General features: G+C 42.4%; 1 protein-coding gene across 3 annotated transcripts in view; it reads left to right on the plus strand.

Annotated features, from left to right (window-relative positions):
- Positions 1 to 26,211, plus strand: part of PRKCE (protein kinase C, epsilon) — a 546,168-nt gene that overhangs the window by 5,745 nt on the left and 514,212 nt on the right. The window lies entirely within an intron of this gene.

The following is a 26,211-nucleotide window of genomic DNA, read 5'->3' on the forward strand; positions in this document are numbered from 1 at the left end:
AATTAGAATAGAAACTGCAGGCAGGGGAAGGCTTCAGATAATGAATATACCAAGATCTTGTGCATAGAAATGTCCTGAGATTTTTGAATAGATTTGTTTTTAAAATTTAATTGTTTAATTTTTTAAAATTTATTTTTAATTGGAGGACAATTGTTTTGCGATATTGTATTGACTTCTGCCATACAACCACGTGAATCAGCCACAAGTACACATATGCCCCCTCCCCCTTGAACCTCCTCCCCACCCCTCTAAGCTGTTACAGCGCCGGCTTGAGATCCCTGTGCCCATACAGCAGTTATCTATTTTACATATGGTAGACGCTGATGCTGGGAGGGATCGGGGGCAGGAGGAGAAGGGGACGACAGAGGATGAGATGGCTGGATGGCATCACTGACTCGATGGACGTGAGTTTGAGTGAACTCCAGAAGTTAGTGATGGACAGGGAGGCCTGGCCTGCTGCAATTCATGGGGTCGCAAAGAGTCAGACACGACTGAGCGACTGAACTGAACTGAGTGTATATATATCAGTGCTACTCTCTCAATTTGTAACCCCCTCTTCTTCGCCCGTGAATAGACTTGTATAATTCCCAGTAGCTCAGTTGGTAAAGAATCTGCCTGCAATGAAGGAGACCCAGGTTTAACTCCTGCGTTGGGGAGATCCCCTGGAGAAGGAAACAGCAATCCACTCCAGTATTCTTGCCTGGCCCACCTGGATAAATGGATAAAGCAAGATTTGTAAGCAGGATTGGGTAAACTAGAAGCATTAGGATTCCTGAATGGATGCTGGTGGAGCAGCACTCGCATTTAGGACAGATGGTGGGGTACTAGGGGAGCAGGAGGATGGCAGAGAGGGCGGGTACAGCATGTGGGTTACAATTGTCTCGTCCTGTCACACTCTGGAGTCTGCTCGCTATATCCTTTGCTCAGTTCTCTCCTTCCTGTCCCCAGACTCTGAAGTTATCTTTGGTTGGTGTTGCTCCCATGCTTCATGCTACAGAAGAGGCCCTCATCACAGTGGCAATGACAGAAAGTCATTTTCTGACAGGTGGTTTGGTGGAGCACCTGAGGGCAGAGCTCTGGAGCCCGGCTGCTTGGGCTTGAATCTCATCTCTATTACCAACCACTTGTGAGACCTTTAGGGAGCCATTTAAACTATGTTTCTGTTTCTGCCTCTGTAAGACGTGGGCAGTGGGACACGTTCCCACCTGTAATGCAACGGGCTTGTCCTGGGGATGGAAGGACCAGGTAAAGCACATCAGCCAAGGGCTCTGTGAATGTTTAACCACTGTAGCTATTGTTGTTATGTCCCCCTAAACCTACCATGGCTAGGCCCTAGAGAGGGGTCTGTATTGGTCTGAATATTATACAGGATCTAAGGAAGCCAGTTTTTCATAGCCTCCAAAATGTTTTTCATTCGGGGAGTCTCATTTGGCAAGGAATGGGACACTCATGATTCTGTTTCATTTTTCCAAAGTAGCCCATTGACAGGGTCTCTCAAAACTATCCCAACCATGGAACTTCCATGGTGGTCCAGTCTTTAAGACTTCTGCTTCCAATGCAGGGGATGTGGGTTTGATCCCTGGTTGGGGAGCTATATCTTACATGCCTCATAGCCAGAATACCAGAACATAAACAACAGAAGCGATACTGTAGCAAATTCTGTAGAGGCCATTAAAAATGGTCCACATGAAAAAAGAATCTTAAAAATTGAGGGGAGTAGTGAGAGGGTGAGATGTATAGAGAGAGTAGCATGGAAATTTACCATATGTAAAATAGATAGCCAATGGGAATTTGCTGTATGACTCAGGAAACTCAAACAGGGACTCTGAATCTAGAAAGGTGGGATGGGGAGAGAGATGGGTGGGACGGGACATGGGTGTACCAATGGCTGATTCTTGTTGATGTTTGACAGAAAACCACAAGATTCTGTAAAGCAATTATCCTTCAATTAAAAAAATAAAGTGGCAAAAAAAAAAAAAAATTATCCCACCCTGCTGACACTGGGAGATAGGCTGATGCCCCTTTTGGAGAGGTTGGGTTCAGGGGGATGGGGTACCCCCTGGACCCCAAAGCCCTTGGGGAGAATCTTCCAATGCAGAAGCCAAGGAGAGGGGCCTAGTGGCCCAGATGCTATGCCCTGGACAGAGCCTGAGGACATACCCGTGTTCTGGTGAAATTACCCCAGGAAATTACTCAGATCTGTTCTGGTAGTGGCCTGAGCACATGTGGGTATAAACAGCTTAAAGGCCCATCTCTGTCTTCAGGGATTTTGTAAGGCAATCTCTCAGAGGATCTCTGAGACCTCTCTTATCATTTAGACAGAGTGAGGTGGGATTGTCCGGAAAGCAGTGTGGAAGGACTGGGAAGAGTCCACACCCACTTTGTGGGCACCTATGCCTTGAACTCTCCCAGCACCTGGGGCTCCAAGTATCTCCCTGCTGATTCCCTACTGACCCCTATATTGCTGTTGTTTTTGTTTAGTCGCTGATCTTGTCTGACTCTTTGCGACCCCGTAGACTGCAGCCCGCCAGGCTTCTCTGTCCATGGGACTTCCCAGGCAAGAATACTGGAGTGGGTTGCTATGCCCTCCTCCAGGGAATCTTCCCCACCCAGGGATCGAATCCACTTCCTGCATTGGCAGGTGGAGTCTTTACCATGGAGTCACCGGGAAAAGCCTATACTTAATATCTAAGGAAACATTGCTTCCCATGGTACGTAATTGGTTATTTAACAATGCAATTCTTGCCCCAGTGCTCCCACAGAACACTGTTTGACAGTGGGCCCTGAAGTTAAAGGGCCACGGGCCTCATATGCTGTCGGGCCTTGGCTGCTTGTCTGACCGGCAGCAGATTTAATGAATATTTGAGACCCTCAGCTCCCTAGCTCCTCAGTAGGCCTCTTGCCCTGAATCCATGAGCTCTAATTGCAGGATGCCTGGATCACTCACTAGCTGTATGTCTTTGGGCACGTGACTTACACTCTTGAAATCTGTTTCTTCCTTTGTACAATGGAAATATAATAGTTCTTACCTCTTAGGGTTGTTGTGAGACATAAGGGAATCTGTGTAAAGTTCTTAGCAAGGGGTCAGGCTACTGTACGTTATAACAGTTTTATTAATATTTAATGGGTTGTGTGTATGTGTTCATAGTTTTAGAATCTTAAATCAGAACATACGGTCCAGTGAAAGATATTTTTCCCTTTGTATTTATATGAGAAGTCTCACATGGTCTAAAAATATACATATAAAATGTATTTATATGAGAAGTCTCACATTGTCTAAAAATAATGTTAACTTAGTTATACTTAACAATTGGCTTTTTGGAAATTTAATAATAGAATTACTTGAAATGAAATTGTTTTGGAAAGTCTAGAACTGTGGCTGCTGAAGTCAAAGGTTAAGTATTTATTGAAGTATATGATTAATTGGAAATAGGGATATTTGGGAGCTTCTGTTTTGGTTTTGCTGTACTGAATAATCTAGTTTCATGAATTTAAATACATTCCCAATGCTGTTGTCTCTTAAGTTCCTAATTCCATCCCATATCTGCTGTTGATATTCAGAACTCGTATAGGTGACTGCCTTCTTGTCATGGCCATTTGATTGTGTAAAGGGCATCTCAAACTCAATTATGCCCCAAATTGTATATGTGATGTCTCCTCTCCCCATTTTAAGCCTTTCATAATTTTCCTCATCTCAAGAAATAGCAATTCCACCCTTCCAATTGCCCAGGCCATTCCTGACACCTCGCATTCTCATCCACTCCATATGCAATCCCTCAGCAGTGTCTGTTTTCTCTGCCTTCAAAATAAGTCTCAAGTCTGATCATCTTTCCATACCTCTGCTGACGCTGCTCTGGCCTAAGTCCCAGCCGTCTCACACCAAGATTATTTCAACTTCTAACTGGCTCCCGCCCCCTACCCCAACTCTATCAGATCATGTCACTCTGCTCACAAACTTCTCAGGGTAAAAACCCAAGTCCTTATCACCATCTGTAAGGCCACCATGTCCAGGCCTCCGGTTACAACCTCTATGACCCCATCACCAAGAATTCCTCACCTGTTTGGTTCTCTCCCAGTCATATTCACCCACTTGTACCCGTATAGTTACTGTGTTCTTTGCACCTGCTATTCCATCTTTCTAGAACATTCCTTCCTCAGATACACTCATAGTTTAAATCTTTACTCAAATATTATTGGTACAGTCTCAGTAAGGCCTTTTCTGGCAATCTCATCTAAACTTTTACCCTTCTCCTTGACACTTTATATGCTCTTTTCTTGCTTTATTTTTACTTTTTAGCTCTTATCTGTCTTATAAAGTATATATTTGCCTATCCTCATTGATTATCTCGAACACAAGAACAGAGGTTAGATAAATGCAGAGGTTGTTGTTCACTGCTCTGATCTTGGTACTCAATTCCTGGCACATTGTTGAATTAAAGAAAGCTTTTAATCAAACAAAGGTGTATTCCCCTAGCATCGACTGTGGTCTAGTGCTCTGGTAGACAGTGGGGGCTTGGGAAGACAAAGTGGTGGATAGTATCATTCCTGACTCTGAAGAGCAGGAATCGAGTTGGGAAGACCAGTAGGATAAGCAGGTGAGTGAATTCCTTAATCAATCTTTCTGTATGGTTGAAAGAAGTAAGGAAATGGTAGAAGAAAGGGATATTTTATTTTATAAAAATCTATGGGATCCTGGAAGGTGTTTTTATGAGAGAATGCTGTATTATTTCCATGAGGCAGTTTGCACCAAGCTGAAGCGTCTCCATCAGGTGTGAGGTTTCTTTTTTCTTTTTCGATTTTTTTCCTCAGCCTGCTGAAGTGTGTGTGTGTGAAATTTGCTCAGTTGTGTCTGACTCTTTGCAGCTCCATGGACTGTAGTCCACCAGGTGCCTCTGTCCATGAGGATTCTCCAGGCAAGGATACTGGAGTGGGTTGCCATTCCCTTCTTCAGGGGATCTTCCCAACCCAGGACTCCTGCATTGCAGGAAGAGTCTTTACCATCTGAGCCACCAGGGAAGCATAATTGACAAATAAAAATTGTATACTTTTAGCGTGTACAATATGATGGTTTACTGTGTGTGTATATATATATATATACACACACACACATTGTAAAAGCTCAAAGCATTATTTATTTATTTGATGTATAGTTGATTTCCAATGTTGTATTAGTTTCAGGTGTACAGCAGATTTATTCAGTTTTATATATATTCTTTTTCAGATTCTTTTCCATTATAGGTTATTATAAGATATAGATATTATTTCTTGTGCTGTACAGTAGGTCTTTGTCAAACCATTTTTACAAGTGGGAACTGTCACAAAAAAAATAAAGGTTCCAAATGCCAAATAACCATTACAGAGCAAAATGATGGTCTGAGGTTTCTGAAGGACGGAATTGTGTACCCTCTGGGTACTGAGGACCCCTGCAGAGTGCTGTGATAGGGGGAGAAAGAAAAGATCCACTTGTTCTCCCTTTGCAGAGTTTAAAATCAAGTTCAAATTCTCCTAAGGGCTTTAGAGACAACACCTTTTGTAATTGGCAGCAATGAGAAGAGAAGTGAAATTTTACGTTCCCGTGGTTGAACTCAGAGCTCATTGAAACACATGCAGACAAAGCTTCCAGAGTCTTCACTTGGAACTCTGGAGCAGGCCTGCAGTATTTTACATAAATAAAAGCTACATTTGGCAAAACATTGTGTTTCTCTCCAAGTCCCTCTGGGTATATACGGGCTTGTTAAGTAATTACAATCTATTATAATGCTAATCAGCAGGCTGCACCTGTTTGAAATCTAATTTTCTGGCAGTAACTCATGAAAAGTGGGCAGAAGTCTGCATTGTGCTGGGAGAACAGAGGGGACAGGGACAGACTATTGTCTTTGAACTTTGCCGACCTCTAAACAGAATGGAAATTCCGGACAGAGTTTGATTGATCTCTGTAGTATCTATTGCCTGGGAGGAGGAGGGTCACAAGCCTGTCACCAGATCCAAGTTCAGGAATGAAGACCTAGGGAGGGCCTCATCTCCCGTCCTGGTCCTGTCAACCTCACCTTGAAGTCTCAGACAGGTCACTTTCCTTTGCCCGCAAGGAATAAGCTCATTGAGCTATTGTCCCAAGTTTCGGATATAATCAGATTCAAGAAGAATTTGGAAAAATCAAGGTGGGTGCACCTGTGATTAATTATTGAGGAAAAAATAGACTTGGAGCTTGCTTATGACCTTCTTGAATAAATGTGTTTTTTTCAGATGAGAGCACCTCTTGGTGCCCATTGTCTTTCAGATGTAAGTATCTTACATCTTAAGTATGTTAAGCAGGCGTCTTCCCCACCAGTCAGAATATGAGCCACTCAGAAGGAGCAGGCTAACATACTCACTCATCTGTGGGTTGAGTAAAAGGCTGCCTATTTGGAGTCTCAAATAGACAGCGCTCTTTAATCAGGCTGACTTAGATTCTGCACCTCTTAGAAACTCATCTTCCAGTCCAGTACTGAAAAGAAAGATGGTGGAACTCACAAAAGATTCTAACCAGTGGACAAAGAGGAGTCTTTCTTCATTGTTCCAGCCATCCTTTCAGCCAGTTAGCGAATATTCATTGAATACTTTGAAGCTGATCCCTGATCTCATGGAGTATATGGTCTAGTAGAAGATACAATATTAATCAAAGAATAACATAAATATACTAGTATGGAAAGTTACAACTAAGAAGGAGAGTTGTTCACAAGCCTTTCAGAGTCTGGGGACACCTAAACCTCACCTCTTCAGGGTTGGATTGACTAACACCTTTTTCTTTCCCCGAGAAATTCACTGAATGGTGAGTAAGATGACTTCTATTACGCAGTAGCATTGGACCTTAGATTCCACATGTATGAGAGCAGGAGAGCGTAGGCTAGAGACTTTGTAAGGCCTCTGTAAACAATGGTCCTGCTTGGCTTTCTGCATCTGGGGCTTTGACTATGTTCAACTAGTGCAGGATAATATTTTATCTTTATTGTTTTCCATGAAGCTAACTCTCATCTCCTCTGAGAAACTGTCAGTGTCTGCTTTTTCCCCTTCTCATCTTTCTTTCTTGTTGTGATCAAAAGCACAAATGCATTTTGAAAGCTCACTTCTTTGCCTAGTGTTCAAGGCCCACAAAAACACATTGATTAATATTTTTAAAATGGAGCCCTCTCTCTGTATCCTTGAGCCATTTGAAAGATATTCTGTAAACAAATAAAGCAAGCAGAATTTATAGAATGCAGGGTCTATGAATCCATCTCTCTGCCTTCCAGACTGATGAGCCTTTAGGCCATTTTGGGAAGCTAATAGAATCATCAATCAGCTGGCAAGGATGGAGCATGTGATCGGCCAGTATTTGCTAACGTGTTTTTCAAAACACTGGAGTCTTGTAATGTTTTCAGGTTGCTGTGATCAAAGAATTTGGGAAATGTTACAGAGTCAAATATACATGTTATTAGCACCATAGAACTAGTGTTTTGTGGACAAATTTGTAAAGCATTATAGTTAGAAAAAAGAAGGAATGGACTTTCGTCAAGTGGGTCATTTGGGGATTCAAAAGTAATACCCTTTTATGAAACAGTGAAGTCAAAGAACGGTGGGACTTTGAAGGAGAGAGGGAATCACTGTCGATTCTAATAGATGGCAGGGGCTTCTTGGCAAGATTTGGATCTAGTCTTCGTAGAAAATGGAATCTGAATAGATAGACAAGGGAGTCTCTCTAAGTTGAAAGAAGAGCATAAAGAATGTTAGGCCATTTCTAGCATTTTGGGTTATGAGGGAAGTCAAGAAATTAGTGAGATTAAAGTAAGAATGCAATCCAAAAATAATTGCTTCACTAAAAAAAATATACACACAAAACTCAAACAATGAGATAGCCAAAGAAAGGGAACAGCGCATAGAACCTGGTATTCATTCATTAATCTGTCCATCCATCTAGCCTGCCAGCCAACTAGCCAGCCAGCCATTCAACAAATATTAATATATGTTGAATACTTTCTATGTTCCAGGAATTTTGCTCAGAGCAAAGTGTTGACAAAATCTCTCATGATGTATTGAACTATTTATTATCAAGGAAATCTATCCAGAGGGCTAACCTCAATCTCTTATGCCATATTTCCAGTTAATTTTCTATTGTTTGTTTCTTGATAGACTTAATAGAGATGAAGAATAGCTTTGTAGCATCCTTCATGTAATTGAGTAGTGGCTTGTCCAAATTCATGAACGTTAAAAACTAGTGTAGTCTTTGGAGTCAGTCCATCCTAGACTGAATTCTAGTTTAATCAGTTTTGGCTGCATGCTATTGGGAAAATTATTTAACCTCTCTGTACCAGTCTCATTATCTATAAAAGGGAAATAACAGCTATCTTGTAGAGTTATTATAATATTAGATAAGTAATATAGTAGGTTTGGAGAAGGCAATGGCACCCCACTCCAGTACTCTTGCCTGGAAAATCCCATGGGCAGAGGAGCCTGGTAGGCTGCAGTCCATGGGGTCGTGAAGAGTCGAACACGACTGAAGTGACTTAGCAGCAGCAGGAGCAGCAGCATAGTAGATTGGCCAATAACTTCAGATTTTTTCATAAGATCTTATGGAAAAACCTGACTGAACTTGTTAGCCAAACCAATAAAAGTACCCAACTTCTAGCAAATTTAAAAACATAATAGTTAATTATTATTGGTAAATATCTGCAATTAATATTTATTACCAGATACAGGTAAAATTGTGCTTCTGTCCTAAGATTTTGTTCAGTAATACTCAACTAAGGAGTCTTAAGCAAAACCTTTTTTCAATCCCTACTTCCCTCCCTCTCTGAAATGAGCTAGCAACAGGAATTTGAGGTTTGCTAATTCCATGTATGCAGAACTAGAACCCCACTCTTGGCCCTTCTTTAGGCGACCCCCTTGGTGGGAGTTGCAGTAACATAGATGACCTGCCCTTGGACTCTCTTTGGTCCTGATGGATGGACCTTCCCAACACATTGCTCCCTCTTGTCTTTTTGCTTTTTTGGCCATGCCACACAGCATGTGGGATTTTAGTTCCCCAACCAGTGATCGAACCTGTACCCCCTGCATCCCTGCATTGGAAGGGCAGAGTCTTAGCCATTGGACCACCAGAGAAGTCCCCCTCTTACCTTTTTAAAAAGCAGAGACAGCATTGCATTTTGATCTGAACATCACCTCCTTAGCTTGTGGGCCTAATGTAGTAACTGAGTCTTGAAGGTTTTTTAACAGCCAGATTTGCTGTGGTCCAGGGCTCATCTCATGGCTCAGTTGGTAAAGAATCCACCTTCAATGCAGGAGACGTGGGTTCGATCCCTGGGTTGGGAAGACCTCCTGGAGAAAGGAAAGGCCACCTACTCCAGTATTCTGGCCTAGAGAATTCCATGCACTATACCGTCCATGGGGTCGCAAAGAATCCGACACGACTGAGCGACTTTCACTTTCAGGTGTACCCCCATTTCTCTGGGCCAAGGCAACTGCCTTCATTGCCCTACTGTGTGTCTCTTCTGTAAACCCAGCCTTCAATGCAGTGCACACTGACTGCTCTGTTGTCCCAGCTCATAGGCAGCACCCAAAGCTTCTCCACTTAGAGAGTAGGACTTTGCTTTTGACCCAGACATTTTAGTTGCTGGGCTTCCCTAAACTCAGCGGGTAAAGAATCCACCTGCAACGCAGGACACCCCGGTTCAATTCCCAGGTCGGGAATATCCGGTGGAGAAAGGGATAGGCTACCCATTCCATATTCTTGGGCTTCCCTGGTGGCTCAGCTGGTAAAGAATCTGCCTGCAATGCGGGAGAACTGGGTTTGATCCCTGGGTTGGGAAGATCCCCTGGAGAAGGGAACAGCTACGGACTCCAATATTCTGACCTGGAGAATTCTTTGGACTGCATAGTCCATGGAGTCTGAAAGAGTCGGACACGACTGAGTGACTTTCACTTACTTACTTACCAAGAGTAGAAGAATAGCCAGTCTTTTGAAAAGATTGTGTATATACTTATATACTTGTAAGGAACATTTACTTGTTAATTTTCTAAGACCCTGGTCTTTAAGCTCAGATTTCATTTTATATAACTTACATTGAAGTAACAAAAATGAATGAGGTAGATAGCTCATCTTCCCTTCTTTATGGATCAGTTTTCAGAAACTGCCTTTTTCTTCTCCTCAGTCAGAGAAGTCCTTTCCTTCCTTCAAGTCTTTCTTTAGACTTCACCCAGGAGCAGGAGGTCTGGTTCTTTTGTGGCTTTGTGACTTTGTGAAAATTCACTTAACAGCCTCAACCTTTAGTTGCCTAGTTTATGAAAAGCATTAATATTATTTTTCATCTTAGAGAAGACGATAGCATTTAAGTTCCAGGTGCCTGAGCACTAACTCATGATGATAGTGTTAGAACTGGTTTTGTATCTTTATTAGTCTGGGTCTCTGGAATCCAGAGGATTTGTGTGGGAGTTGTATAGTGGTACTAAATCCCCTTTCTGGGTGCTCAGAACCAAGGACAGTCTCCCTCCACCCCAGCAGCTTATAGGATAGAGTCCAGCCCCATTATCCTGCTAGACGTTAAAAGCCCTGCATGGTTCCCTCCCTCTCTCTGCCCCGTTTAATGGATCCCACATCCTCTGTGCTGGGAACTGCCTCCATGAGGGCTTGTTTCTGTCCTTCATGCCCGATGTTTTATGGTGCTCTGATCCCCCAAGTCTGTCTTCCTTGGTTAGTCTTACCACCCAGCCAAGTCTTGTCCTTTTTGGGGCATTGTTTCTAGAACTCTCCAGGCTACCTTTTGGCCTTTGGAATCCTGGTAACATTTTCCACTTGTGCCCCCCAGTTACAAGTATTGCTGTCTAGCGTTGACGATCCCATACTCCCTATGTTCTCTTACAGAGGTAGCAAAGGTCCCAGGGGAGAGGAAAAACACGTGCCATTTTGTGTTAATGTTTGGCATGTTGCCTTGAATATAATAGATACTTGCTGGGTCGGAACATTTTAACATTAAATACAGTAAGATTTACCTAAAAAAATAGATGCTCTTTAGATACTTGTTCTGAGTGTTCTGTCTCCTCCTGTGACAGAAAAGAATGTAATATTTAAAGAATAACACACACACATCTGCATGTGCTTTAAAAAAGAAAAAAGCAAGAGGGGGTGCTGATACACTGGGAAGATTTTTATCTTTTACTTTTATTCAGCATTTAAAAAATTAATCAACTTTATTTTCTAGCGCAGTTTTGTTGTTGTTGTTTCGTCACTAAGTTGTGTCTGACTCTTTTGTGACCCCATGGACTGTAGCCTGCCAGGCTCCTCTGTTCATGAGATTTCCCAGGCAAGAATACTGGAGTTGGTTGCCATTTCCTTCTCCAGAGGCTCTTCCCGACCCAAGGATTGAACCCAAGTTTCCTGCTTGGCAGGCAGATTCTTTACCACTGAGCCACAGGGAAGCTCTGGAACAGTTTTAGGTTTATAGAAAAATTGGAAAGGCAGTACCGAGAGTCCCATAAAACCCCTCTGACCCCCAACCCCAAGTTCACCCTATTATTTTATATATATATTGACTTTAAGAAAAGGGGGAAAGATGCAACATAGCTACTGCATATTGAAGCAGGTGGTGTCATGGTTAAATGCAGAGGGTTTGCATTAGAGGGAGGTGGGTTCTAATCCTGGTTGTACCACTGAACCAGCTGTGAGACCTTTTGACAAATTGGGTAACCTGTCTGAGCCTTTGATGCTTCATCTGTAAAATAAACTCAGTAATATCTAATTGTGTTGTTTGGAATAAGTCATATAATGCATGGAAAGTGCTTAGAAAATTGCTTGTCACATGATAAGCACTTAAAAATGTTAGCTATTATTGTTATTCTAATTCTATTATAAAAAAATATACATTGTAGATTATGTGGCTTGGGACTTATGATGTTGTCAGAGTCCAGCTGATTTGATTCTGTTTGTTAGAGGGTGGCTTCCATGTGGGGCTGCTTTTTATATGAGGGTTATGTTCAAATAGATGGTAGTTTTCATTATAATGAGTGACGAGGAAAGTGACAGTGGTTTGCCAACTTTGTATTTGCTGTCTGCTTTCAAGCACTTAGAGACCAGCATACATTCACAAAATGCTGTATTCACAGTGGCTTATTTGTCCTTTATCAACTCAGCTCTGCCACTAATGAGCTGTGTGACCTTGGAGAAGAAATGTAACCTCTCTGAACTTCAGTTTCCTCTGCTGTCAAACAGGAATAGTCTTATTGCTGTGCTTGCCTTGTGCGGTTGAAAGACTCATTTACTCTACCTCTGAAAAGTGGAACTTGTCCCACATGAGTTAAGCAGTGATGAACCGCTTTGGAATTGGGGGAAGGATGTGGCATTTCATGGGAAATTTACAGACGGGATAACTGAGGATAGAGGTTGTCCCCTGGCAGGGACTAAAGTGGGTCTTATCTCCCCAAGTCCCTGATAACACTGAGTGGTAAGCAGCATTTGAGTTTCTGAGCCAAACAGTCTGCCTCACTCTCAAGTTGTTGGGGCTGAAGATTTAAAATTGATCTGCTGGCTCTGTTTCTAGGAAACAGGCGTCTTGGAAGCCCACCCCCACAAGCAAGAGAACATGTCTCCTTTTCTTTGCTTCCTTATCCCTTCTTGGCTCTTAAAATTTTTGTCTTTATCACTGCTTATCATATGACTGGGCACAGACAAACATAACGCCAACTATTTTAAGGGGAAAAGGGGAGGAAGACAGATAAGACAGAGATTCAGAAAGGATCAGCAAAGTGGAGTCACGTGGTCGTCCCCTGTGGGTAAGATGTGCAGCAGTTTTTAAGACTGAGAAGGCCTCCTGAGTGCCTGGAAAATAAATGAGGTGCGTCGAGAGTGCATTTTAAAGCCCTTCCCCGTTAGGAGAGATTCAGAGCCCAGACAGAGCACACGAACCACACGTGTGTGACCTACTGCCCTGCTCTGTGTGTGTGTGTGTGCTAGGTGCAGTGGGGACTCCAAAGAGAGGTCTTGGCACCTGCCCCCAGGAATAGGATAGGGAGAAGTAATGCCCACTTGAAAAGACTGATCACATAAGGTTCAGAGTGAAAGGAAACTGGATCTTGTCCTAACCATTTTGGTAGAGGTATAAATGAGTGAAGTTTTCTTTTTAGAGAGCTACCTGGCAGGTGGGATCTGTAAAAACAAAAATGTATATTACAAGATATAATCCAGGTAATGGGTATAATTGACTCCATTGATAGTTATCAATCATATGGATACATTACATTGACACTATTTGAGATCCAGATCATAGCTTGTCTCTGATGGCTGAAGGGGTAGCCCTGTGGGTGTGCATATATCCTTAAGACTGCTATACGTCTTCTCTGATGGGATTTGAATTTTAGGCAAGCGAGCATCATTTGACCCTTTCTAAACTTAAATTGATTAAAAACTTTGAGAACTTTTATCTGTCTTTCATAGGAGGATCTGTTTTTGTTTTTAATGGGAAAAGGCATGAGATAAGAGGATAACACCTCTTGATGTTGTTGTCTAGTTGAGTTTTTCAAACTAAGGGTCAGGCCCCATCCATTGAGGTCATGAGATCACTTAGATGGCTCTTAAACAGTGATTTTAGAGTTGGAAATAGAACAATATCAAACTGATCAGAATGCATCACAGGCAGTAAAGGTAAATATTACTTTAGAAAACCTCTGCTTCAGTTTTATGTGAGTTTTATTTATATGATGACCTTAATTCTTACTGTGAAAGTAAGGCTGTGAAAGTCGCTCAGTTGTGTTTAACTCTTTGCAACCCTACGGATTGTAGCTTGCCAGTCTGCTCTGTCCATGGAATTCTCCAGCAAGAATACTGGAGTAAGTAGCCTATCCCTTTTCCAGGGGATCTTCCCGACCCAGGAATCGAACCGGGGTTTCCTGCACTATGAGCGAGTTCTTTACCAACTGAGCTACCAGAGAAGCCCAATTCTAACTGTGGGTCCTAGTAAAATTTTTTTTAAAAATTGAGAAACATTGGTCAAGAACACAATTTCTGATATAATAGACTTGCGATGAGTACCAATAAGAGGGAGATGAAAAGGAAAGAAGATAGGGTTCTCTCTATTCAATAAGCTTCCAGTTTTCTCACCTCCAAAATTCCATAAAGGTGGTGACTATTGAAGAATGGGATAGACTGCTTCTGAAAATCCTTCTTTACTGGTTCTCAGTGAACAAAAATTCACAACTATGTAGGATGCAAAAGTGACCTGATGAACTGAAATATCTTGTGTTCTCCAAGAGTTCCCATGTCCTGACACCCCGGCGAATGGCAGTCAGTATTAGATAGTGGTGCATCAGGGTTCATGACTTTGAACCATCTGGAGTTCAAGGTTAGAGAGCTCAGTTCGTGCCCTGTGACACGTGATGGGTTTCAGCCAGCACAGGACAGTTTTACACTTTTTGATCAGGAATGTAGGGTCTTGGGTAACACTGCATAAGGTTAATACATTTATTAAAAAAACTGTACTTTTCCTCTTGATTCTCCCATCAAACTTGTAGAGTAGTAAATACATGTTCTCCATCTTAATTTGACATTTGAGGAAAAGACCTAGGGAAGTTAAATGATGAATCGGAGGCTGGGGCAGATGAATGAGTACCTGGCTCTCTTGGTTTTTTGGAGAAGGCTCTTTAGTGCACATGTGCAGGTATATTGTCTCCCAAACACACTGGTCTTGGAGGCCCAGGGCCTGGTTCAGAAGGTATTTATATCAATACCATTATACATTTTATTTATTTATTCATTAATTTATTTATTTGGCATGTGGTATGTTTGATCATTTTTTCAGCACATGGGATCTTTAGTTGTAACATGCGAGATCTTATTTGGGGCCTATGGGATCCAGTTCCCTGACTAGGGGTGGAACCCTTGCCTTGGGAGCTCAGAGTCTTAACCTCTGGACCACCAGGGAAGTCACCACCATTATACATCTTATACCATCATGTATTTATACACTGAAGCTCTATTCAAAAGGCATTTGAATGAATGAAAATTCCCTTCTACCTTCTTTTTCCCCCCTCTTCTTGCTTCACCACCTCCTCTCTTAGAAATGAGCAGATGGAGGAAAGGTTCATGGAACATTTTTCCTCTAATTGAAATTGTGCAAAAACTGCTCTTTAATAATAGATACCCACTTAATCCTTATGTGTAGATGGAAAACTGTAACATAAGTGATTTGATCAAGGTAAAAACTCCAGTAGAGACAGAGAAAATATGAGAAAACAGGTTTCTTGATTCCTATCAAGGTGATTGCATAGCTATACCACATTGGATCCAACCATCATCCACTAACAGGCTTCCATCACATGTCATTATACATCTGTCCCATTTACTGGTCATAAGTTAATGCCAGTACCACATGTCTCAAACTTTTAGTAAGGGAGGTTGATTGATTTACTTATCTTTTCAATTTGTTCTTCAGCTGTTGACTGACGTAGATTACCATTTTGGTGAGCTGACCATTTGCCTAGCTCCCTGGAGTTGGTCTTTACATGTCAAGGGGATGTTAAAAACTGTAATGAGGGGTAATTGTAAAGAAAATGAGTCCCCTTTTTCTTCCTCTCACTTCCAGAATTCTCTAGAGTGTCAGGATACATTGACTTTATAATTCAGCTTGCTGTACTGTCAGGATCCTTCCTTTCAAGTTGGAGTAGGTTTTTCCAAACTATGTTCTACAGAATAGGAGAAGTTAATAGAATATATACATTCAAAAAAGGAATGCCATGTCAAGTAGATTTGGCAAACAATGGATTAAATAAAGCTGCAACATTTATTGTAGGACTTCCATTAATCTTCAGGATGGCAATGGAATGAATAGTGTTCCCAAACTCATTTGATTATGCACCACTCTTTTGGGGACAGTCCTTATATCTCTTAAAGTACTGTCATTTGGGAAGTACTAACTGAAATCTAGCCTCTATATTTAAAGCAAATATATATTTGGGGCTCTTGACCAAGGGAGACTGATATGGTGAGCAGGAAGGGATGGATCCTTATTAGTTTTTGCTGATCTTTTAATAAATAAGTCTAAACCTTTGTTTTTAAAAATGGAATCCCAAGTGTTATTTATAGGCCTCTGACCCTAAAGAAGGGAGAGAAGCTGAGGCTGGACAGTTGTTTTTACATGAAAAAAGGAGTGCAAATAGGGGTCTCATTCGTAGGATTTTCTACATGATATTCTAGTAGTTCATTCTTGTTCTGTCTTTAGACAGTGACATTTATAAAGCAGTCGCCAAGCTAATGTTATGGTTCCTGAGATTGTTCATATAGAATTACACGGGCTGAGACCAGAGGCCCATGGTTCCTCCTTCCTGACTCAGGTCAGGATAAATAGTATCCATTTAACTCTTGCTCCTTCTCTTCAGAAATCATTTGTCACTGGGTTATTGCTCCCGATTAACTCTATGGTGGAGGCATATTTTAATTTTTCATTTTCTTGTGTTTATTAGAAGAGATTGGGGGAAAGCTACATGCAAAGATCTGAGTGTGATCCTGGGAGCTGACCTGCAGTTAAAAAGCGTGAGGGAGGCAAAGATTGTTTCCAGGTTTTCATGTCTTTGAGGGTCCCTCCAAGGCTGGGGCCCAGTCAGGGTTCCTGGGTTCCTTTTAGCTGACAAAGCCGTTTACACTGGGCTGTCCACACATAATGAGTTATACAGACTGCTGAGGAAGCAATCCTTCACCCAGAGGGTGACATCCTTGCCTCTGGAATTTTCAGATGTCAGTGATAGGTGAAGATGAGCTTTTTTGGCCAAGAGGAATCTTTCAAACCAAGGACTCACCTGTGACCAGGCTATTACTGAGACTATGTCAAGACTTCATGTAAACCTTCAGCTGTGGATGAGGACCCAACTCACCTGTGCTGAATGGACATATTTCTAGATTACTTCACATTTGAAACGCTTGTCTCCCGTGTCTGTGAGGGATTAGTGCTTTTCCACTTTAAAGGAAAAACAGGCCATAAATAACTGAGGAATTTTATGCGACTGTCCAAAGCACAGACTGGAAGCCAAGGGAAAATAAAAGTCCAGCTTCTTTGTGGAAAATCAAATGGAAAAGAGAGATTGCTTCCTGACAAAAGGGAGGTTCTGCCTTGTGGGAGTGGAGGGATAAGAGACTTAGGAACTCCTCTTCTGGTGCCTCTGAGGAGTTTAGCAGAACTCTGGACCTCAAAACGATTTGAAGGCAAAGGGAAGCAGGTGTTTGAACTGTTTGGAAAGCGGGTGAGAGGAGTGATTATTTTTGGTAGCAAGATTTTTGTGTTTGGATCGTGCCTGTTATAGACCAGTATCTTAATTTACATGTGCCTTAGTAAGGCAAAGAATTCCCCAGGTCATTCATATACCTGCTTCTCATTCAAGGTTCATTAACTATTGGAGAGGGAAAAGAAGGGGTGGCATGGAAGTTTTCTGAGGCTGGCAGTTTCTCTCCCAACCAGGGAGAAAGTGAACAGATCCTGCAGGCTTGACCTCCTTATAAATTACAGACAAACAGAATACTCTAGAGTGCTGTATGTTGCAAAACAAAAGAGGACCGGTACGAGAAAGCACATCATATACCTACATAAAGCAGTGTCCTTTCTAGAAACTGTTTCCCAAACCAGGAAGACCCAACAAACCTAAGCCTTCAACTCGTCTCAGCTGAGCTTTTCTGACAGTGGCCACACATGACACTGTCTTTGCTTTCATGCCTTCATCTCATCTCAGGAGAGGTGGGGAGATTGTGACTCGTATTGGGTGGGGGATGGTAAATACAGTCGTTTCACTGTCATTTTTTGGTTTCAGAATTGGAGTGAATCTAAATGAATCATTACAGTTGCATTTAATAAATTCTCTTGGGTATTGGCTAATTTTAAACCGGTCTGACAAGTTTTAAGGTCCATGTGGTTTGGGGAAATTCACTGGTGCATTTCCTCATTTGGTCACCCCTTATTTCCCTCCAGCCTCGTTCCTTTACAGCAAGCTGATCTACTTGGCACGGTTATCTTTGCACATCTGAGGTTGAGAGGAGGGGAGGCTGGGGAGGGGCTGAGCTGAAGGTCATGCAAGAAGCATTCAGGCCTCTCTTGTGAGCCAGCACCGCTGGGAATTCCCCAGGGTCTCTGGGAGCTGGCCTTCAGCTCACAGAGGCCACCAGGTGAAAGACCACCACTTACCAGGAGGCTCCCACCTGGCAGATGGAGCTGGAGAGGGGGCAAAACTCTGATTGCGGAAATGAAAGTATCTCAGCATTTTGCTTTTCATCAAAGTCACTGCCTCCACTCCAGGCATGAGCAGCTTTAGCTGGCCTATCCACATTGACTTTCTCCCTTGGCTCTATTATCATGGTGGTTAATGGATGCCAGGTGTGTGGTTTTTTGTGTTTTTTTTTGTTTTTTTTTTTTGGTGGGGGTGGTGAGAAATTATTTATTATCAGAGTGAGATCTTCTGGGCTATGGGGAAGTTCAGGGAGCCCCGAGACAGCTTCATTGGAGAGAATCATTACCAGAATCATCCCCAGTCTCAGGTTGTCCGCCTCTCCCCTCCCTTCTCTGCTGGATGTTCAGCCCTATGGATGTTTTATAGCTCACCTGAGCAGGTTCCCCCAGTAGCCTGGGTTTTGATAATTGTTTGCCTCACAGGGCAAGCAATACAGTGATTGAAATATTCCTGTGAAGATTTTTAAAAACCTAGACAAGAACAACAAAACCATTTAAACCACTGAAACAATTTAACAGTGCACAGCCCTTTCCTTGCTTAACACATGCAGTTCAGAATGACATCCACGAAGACCATATTTTTACAGTAAGAGGATAACTCCATTCCAGGCCGGAGTGTGGACAGAGAGGATGGTTCTGCTTGAAGTAAATTCTGACCTACCCACCAAAGGAAAGCTGGGAAGTGGTGCTGGCAGGTGCGGATACCATCACCTTCTGCATTCTCTGTCCGACACCGACATTGTTCTATTGTGATGGAAGATTTGCTTTAATAAGGAGGGCAGTGAAAAGCTCAGTCCAGGTTCTCAGGAGGTTTCGAGTAAAGGCAGCATTTGCCCCTTCTTCTGTGGTCCGTCACTGCTAGCTGTTGAAGGAGGGAGGTGTCAAGCATCTCTGTTCTTTCCTTTTCTCTTCCTCATTTCTAGATCATTAGAACATTCACTTGTTCATTCAATAAATCATTAGAGAGCCCCTGCCTTGGGCCAGGCATCAAGCTAGGTCCTGGGGGTATCACTAGGGTCATGACTGATATATGTACGTTGACCTCTGAGGGCTTCTACTCAGATGGGGAACAGATAAGTAAATGGTCAGTTATGTAGTATGAACAGCACTGTGATGTTGGCTGTGGGGATACTTGAAAGGGACCTCAATCTAGATTGTGGGATAGGGGGAGGCTTTTGGGAGAAGGTCACATTTTAGCAGAGGCCTGAAATGAGAAACTGGAAACATGACTGTTGTGAGATGGACTGGCGGGTGGGAGTGGGTTGGAGGTGTGGGCTAGAGTAATGTTTTTTTGTCAGCTGGCCCCTCCCTCCACCACCCTCCCTCTCTTGCTGTCTCCCTCCCTCCCTTTCTCCCTCCTTCTCTCCCTTCTTTCCTTGAGAGTTAATCTTTGGGCCATGAGGAGCTGCATAGCAATTTGTGAGTTTGGATTCTATTCTGGGGTAACAGGGGAGACAGGGAAAGGGTTTTAAGCTGAGAAATAGCTTGACCAGATTTGATATTTATCACCCTGAAGAATGGACCAGAAAATTAGGGGACTGGGGTAGTTAGTTAGCATGTTAGAGATGCTGGTGGCTTGGAGTGGGAGCTGGCAGGGCTGCTAATGATTGGAGAGGGCAGAACTGGTGGTGGGTGGACTGTGGGGAGTGCGGGTGGCTAGGATCTAAGATGAACCTCACGTTTCTGACTTGAGCAGTGGCGTGGCTCTGGGTGATCTCTCCTGAGATGGGTAATTCAGAGGAACAGGTGTCTTTGTGGGTTTTTGATGGCTGCTTTAGATCTGCTTTGGGGAATTTCATTTCAGAATAGATAGGGCTGTTTAAGTAGTGAACATGAAGACAACTGAAAGGTCAATTCAGTGATGGAAAGTCTGAAGAGATAGTGGGAACTGAGGTGAGCATATCACTAACTTCTCCTGCCCTTTTCTCTGCCCCTACAATGTGACTATCAACCTGATTTTACAGGAGTCAGAAAAATCTTTTAGGACCAAATCAATCAAGGTGGTGGTTCATCCACTGATCCAGGAGAAAAGCTTTGCATCTTTGTTGTAATGAGGGAATTTCCACTTACTTGACTTTTCTGCCTTCCTTATCTGTTTTTAGTTTTCTTGGATTCTGTGTGTATGTAAATACTTCATATTGAAATTTTGGGTTTTTCTTTTTTTTGCTTAAACTTTTAGTATTCTGGCTCAGTCGTGTCCGACTCTTTGTGACCTCATGGACTGTAGTTCGCCAGGCTTCTTTGTGTGTGGGATATTCCAGGCAAGAATACTGGAGTGGATTGCCATTCCCTTCTCCAGAGGATCTTCCCGACCCAGGGATTGAACCGGGGTCTCCTGCATTGCAGGCAGATTCTTTACCATTCTACCTGTGTTCAAATGCTTTCAGAATATACAATATAATTCTTTTGAATTATCTAGTGCAAAATGTTCTTAAAATGTCTTTTAAGTTAAAAAATAGAAGAAACCAAAGTTAAGATATTAAATTTTATTTTGGTGTCTGTTAGTAGTATGATGGATAATTTTGGTAGCATTATAGAGGGATCAGGTTTTAAAAATCTGTCCTATGTTGTCACGTTCTGCAGATTGCAAATACGTGCAACAACTCTTGCCAAATTAAAAAAAATGCACATGTTAGTTAAGGGGACCAGTTGTTTCTAAACTTTTCTGGTTTTAAGGGCATAGAATGAACTTGGGTAAATCAAGTGTTAAACAAGTATTAGATGAGGAAATTTTACAGTTGTGAAGTTAGAAGGCAAAAATGTTTATATTGAGGGAAATTTGGAGGGAACTCTTCTTCCAAGATAATTAAATTATTTACCATCCAGAAATTTATTCTGGAATGATCTGGAAATTTTTTTCATTTCTCTGAGTGTAAGCTCAGGCTCAGTGGATTCAGATCTCACAAATACAATGTCTTTTTAAATTTCAGAAGTCGTGTATCTGTGGGCATTTGTGAGACAGTGCAAGTAAATTGAATAGATACATATTTCAATTGTTTCTCATTCCATTGCTTGTTTCTCCTTCCATTATCTCATTATCAACAAACTTCATCCTTGATGAAGCCTAGACAAGTAGAAAGTTTCTCATTTTGAAGTTTAGTTGTTTTCTAATTGGTCACGCTAAAGAAAGGCTTACATTGATTTTGAAAGACAAAACATGTCATTGTTTTTTTCACCCATGCCCAACTTCTACATGGCTGACTGGATATTGTTCAAATTTTCCAAAAGAGAAAAAGGAGAGAGAGAAACACCCTCATTTTGGGTCAGAAGCCAGTCATGGAAAATTTCATCCCAAAAGGATAATTTTTCATAAATATGCAAGCAGCAAATGGCAATGTGACTACAACAGAATCTGCCCCTGGATTTCCATAGACAGTCTCTTGCTGTAAACACTCAACCTCAGGCACACAGAAGCCTAAATATCCTTTTCCACTGGGATTGAGACTTGTTCCTCTGGGACCCAAGTTGGGGTAGGCACAGGCCCCAATTTTGTTTTTATTCCACATTAATTCATACATTTTTAGAGCATGTCTACTATGCAAAAGGTAGTTTTGCTAGGGAAAACTCTGCCCTCAGGATCTGCAATCCAGTTGGGAAAATAAAGTGCGCCTATATAAAAATCTAAGTCCATTTGTAGTAAGTGCCAAGCATGTGATTTCTGAGAGGCAGCATTGTCAATTTAAGAAGGTCAAGCTCATGGGTATATGGGCTGTAATAGTCGGGGAAGTCCTCCTGGGAGAAGTGGAACTCGAGTAATAGGTTGAAAGATGGGGTGGATGGAGGCACAGATGCGGTATGTGGTATTTCCATGAAGAAGCGGTGTGGGAAGCGGATGACCACCAAGAGCTGGGAGCCTGGAGCCTGCAGATGTGCGTGGGACGCTGCTATGGGTTTGTTGATTGACTTGGGTGGGTTCCTGCCCTTTTTACCTGGGTTCCTGCCACCTGGGGCAGAGAGGCCGGCTCAGCTCAGCTCTTTCAGGTCTGACCCAAGGACTATGCGGCATGAAGGGCAGAGGTCATGAGAAGTCTATTTTGCAAATCCAAGCTCCACCTGTTTCCTGCACTTTTATTTCATGTTATTAGATCTGGGAAGAGGTTGAGCATCTCTCCATGTTAATAGAGGTCTTTAAGAGAGATTGTAGTAAGTATTGAGAGAGAGAGGCAGAGAGCAAGAATTACAACAGGTGTGTGTTGCGATGAAGAGTGAGCTTACAGATTTGAAGCAAGCGTTCACAGATTTGATGATGGCTGTTCTAGAAACAATAAAAGTCACTAGACAAATAAGGAGGGGTGGGTTGATATTGGAACTGTAAATCTCTAGAGGCTGCCAGCTTTGTTGAGTTTGAATGTGAGTGCTAGCCATCACGGCAGACCTCACTGCAAGATTTTTTCTTTCCAAGTCAGGAGATCCTCGAGTGTTCAGGCTGATAGAAGAGGCTCTGTATACCCCTCTCTCCCCTCACTGGGAGGGAGAATGGAACAGGAGGCTCATACTTCTGATATCCCAGATACAAGCTAATATATGAATATAAGGATGCTCACCCTTGCCCTTTAGGCTCAAACCTGTTCCTTTGACTAATAGTTTTATGGTGCCCAGAGTTAACCATTAAAGTCAAGCTATTGACATGCACAGGACATGGAGACACAAGCTGGGAAAGTAAAATAAAGCAGCCTAATAGAGCACGGCCCACTTCTGCCATTAGAGCAGGACTCATGCACTCTCAGATACATACACACATCCGTAACTAAGGCACCTTGCTGTTGAGTGATTTTTCAGAATAGAAAAACCTTTGTACAAATGGCCATGTTGTAGAGATTTTCCAACAGTCTTCTACATTTCAGCTCATGAAAATAAACAAGATATAGTTGTCTCCAGGTGCTTATAACAAAAACCTGACTAGTACACATAAAGCAGAGTTTTGTCCTAGACGCTCTAAAGTTCTTACGTATCATATTTGTTCTTCACTCAACAAACCTTTATTGACTACCTACTGTATTCCAGGCACTATGTTAGAGGTTAGAGATTTTAAATCTCTGGTAACTTAGATAAGACAACCTATAAAATGTAATTTAAAGGCAGAGTATTTTCTTCCTATGGTTTTTATAACCACTGTTCATTTGTCTCATGATAGGAAATAATTGTGACTGAATATCTAGGGCTATGTAGTTATTTTAGATTTTAGCCCAGTGGTTTTTTAACTTGTCATTTAGAAATGGGTCCTGTTATATTTACCTGTAAACCAAGTCATGGAGTTTTCAGAGTGGCTGAGTGGGCATTTATGTGCCTAACTGGAAGCCAATCAGATCTATTTTGGTTTTAGTGTTTATACTTAAGGTTAATGCCCCTTTAGACTGGGCAATTTCACCTGTATTATTATATGCCAGAATTTATTGAGTTGTGTTGGTTATCCCTCCATTGGCCTGGGGGCAAGACCAGGAATGCCAGAAGCTATGGTCGTTTCTTGGTGACACGACTGCCAGGCCCACGAGTGGACAGGAATGGGTAATGCCTGTGGGAATCCAAACACCGAGACTCTGAAAGGAACGCACACCCTGTGTTTAAAACAGCTGAGCGGCTGGGCTCCCGCTAAGTGGATACAGTCAGCAGTCACTACTCCTGGACAATACACTCCAATAATGTGTGTTGTCTGGGTCACTCATTTGGCACTTACTACATCCTGTCTTGGGTTATTAGTAACCATTGCATGTATCTGGTGTTTTTTTCCTCCCCAGTTATACTACCCCATCATTGTGGATACAGGCTTTGCTCCTCATTCAAATCCCTAACCAGCGTTCTTTATGGGGAGCAAACTTGATGGTTGTTTTTATTATGAAATAGAAGTGTTTCATTTATTAAAATATAAGTATTTTTTCAAACAATTATAAATTGACTAATTGAACCTCTTTTAAAAACGAATTTCTTGAGGCATTGTTGACATATAATAAACTACATGTATACAGTTGATGCAGAGAAGGCAGTGGCACCCCGCTCCAGTACTCTTGCCTGGAAAATCCCGTGGACGGAGGAGCCTGGTAGGCTGCAGTCCATGGGGTCGCTAGGAGTTGGACACGACTGAGCAACTTCACTTTCACTTTTCACTTTCCTGCATTGGAGAAGGAAATGGCAACCCACTCCAGTGTTCTTGTCTGGAGGATCCCAGGGACGGGGGAGCCTGGTGGGTTGCCGTCTATGGGGTCGCACAGAGTCGGACACGACTGAAGCGACTTAGCAGCAGCAGCATACAGTTGATAAATGTACCATTTGATAAGTTTGGACTCCATAACCTGATTTTTTTTTTTTTTTAATTCAATGGGCACCGACTTTGTGTAGGTTGCTGATGTACAAGTGTGAGTTAGGAATTTTCAAAGTGACACTTATGTGGTGGTGAAGGGGTGATTTGGCTCCCAGATGACTTTCCTAGTGTAGTTTTCTGCCTTGGTGAGTTGAGCTTCTGGCACTCAGTGGACATGTGATAAATCTTCCTGATGGTCATGTGTGTATAGTTGTAAAGTCTTTATCCCTGTGCCTGCCCTTTAAAAAGCAATAGTTTCCATCTTTTATTTGCTTATTTTTTAATAGAGGATAGTTAAAAAAAATTTTTTCCCAACTGTATTGAGGTAAATTGACAAACAAAAACAGGGCTTCCCAGGTGGCACTGGTGATGAAAAAAAAAAAAAAAAAACTTCCCCGCCAATGCAGGAGATGTAAGAGACCCAGGCTTGATCCCTGGGTCAGGAAGATTCCCTGGAGTAGGAATGGCACCCTACTCCAGCATTCTTGCCTGGAAAATAGCTTGGGCAGAGGCACCTGGTGGGCTACAGTCCATGGGGCCACAAAGAGTCAGACACGATTGAGTGACTAAGCACACACACACATATTTAAAGCATACGAAAGGATGGTTCGATATATGTTGTGAAATGATCACCACAGTTAATTAATGTAACTGTCACCTCACATAGTTACTTTTTTATTTTTTAATGGAGGATAATTTATAATGCCTTCAGCAACTTAGGACATTTTGTCCTCTTGACAAATCCAGCAATGATTTTACTTCCTGAGTGCAGTGATGCTGGCTGGCCATCTTTGTGGGAAGATACAGCCAGAAAGTATGTGGGTATTCTTGTGGCTGCAGAATCTCTTAGTCTCTGCAGCCCTCTTTGATTTCGATAAGGGCTGAGCGAGTCCTGTAGGAGACTTGAGTGCCAGGGCAGGCCAGCTGAGTTTTAATTGATTCTAATTAGCACCCCCATAGACTGTAGCAGTTTGTTTTTTTTTTCCTTGAAGCAGTCAGCCATGTAGCATTAGGAAAGGTGAGACATCTTTCTGTGGAAGCAAGGAAGAGGCAAAACTATTTTCAGGCTCTGTTTCTGCAAGTCCTACCTTTCTCAGGAATAGGGAGGAAGTGAGATAAGGAAAAGAAATACCTGAGGAGCAAGATGATAGGAAATAGTCACTCTAAACCTAGCAGTGGGCTTAGTCAGCAGGACGAAGATGCTTCAGGTCTTTGCACTCAAGTACCTTCCAGTTGAGTTGGAAAGAATGAGAGATGAGATGTAATCAAGCCTTAATGTTTCTTGTGAGCTAGGGAAATGGTTCTTGGGAGCGGTATTTATGGACATTTCAGAAAGTGTTTTCTTACCTTGAATGAGTCATTAGAGCTGCTGCCAAAAGAATAAGTGTAAGAAAATGAACAGTGCACAGACAGTCCCCAGTACTCCCTTCCCTCTTAGCTGCACTCAACAGGGACCCAGTGCCTGCCTGTAAGAGTAGGTGCTCCTGTTTTCCCATCGCTTGGCCAGGCATATGGTTTCCATTGATGGGCACCTCGATTTTCAGCCAGTTGTCAATCCCGTGTGGTGTTCTGGGGACAGAGGTAACGTGGGAAGCCAGAGCCCCCAGTCAACCAGAGGCCTTATTAGTCAGAAATTTCAGTCTTCCGTGCTATGCAGCACCATAAATGACTTCAGGGTACAGCTGGCTTGGTCTTTTGGGGCTGGGAGGG

This window comes from Bison bison, unplaced genomic scaffold (assembly GCF_000754665.1).
Source record: "Bison bison bison isolate TAMUID 2011002044 unplaced genomic scaffold, Bison_UMD1.0 scf7180017864101, whole genome shotgun sequence".
In the NCBI taxonomy this organism is placed as follows: Eukaryota; Metazoa; Chordata; class Mammalia; order Artiodactyla; family Bovidae; genus Bison; species Bison bison.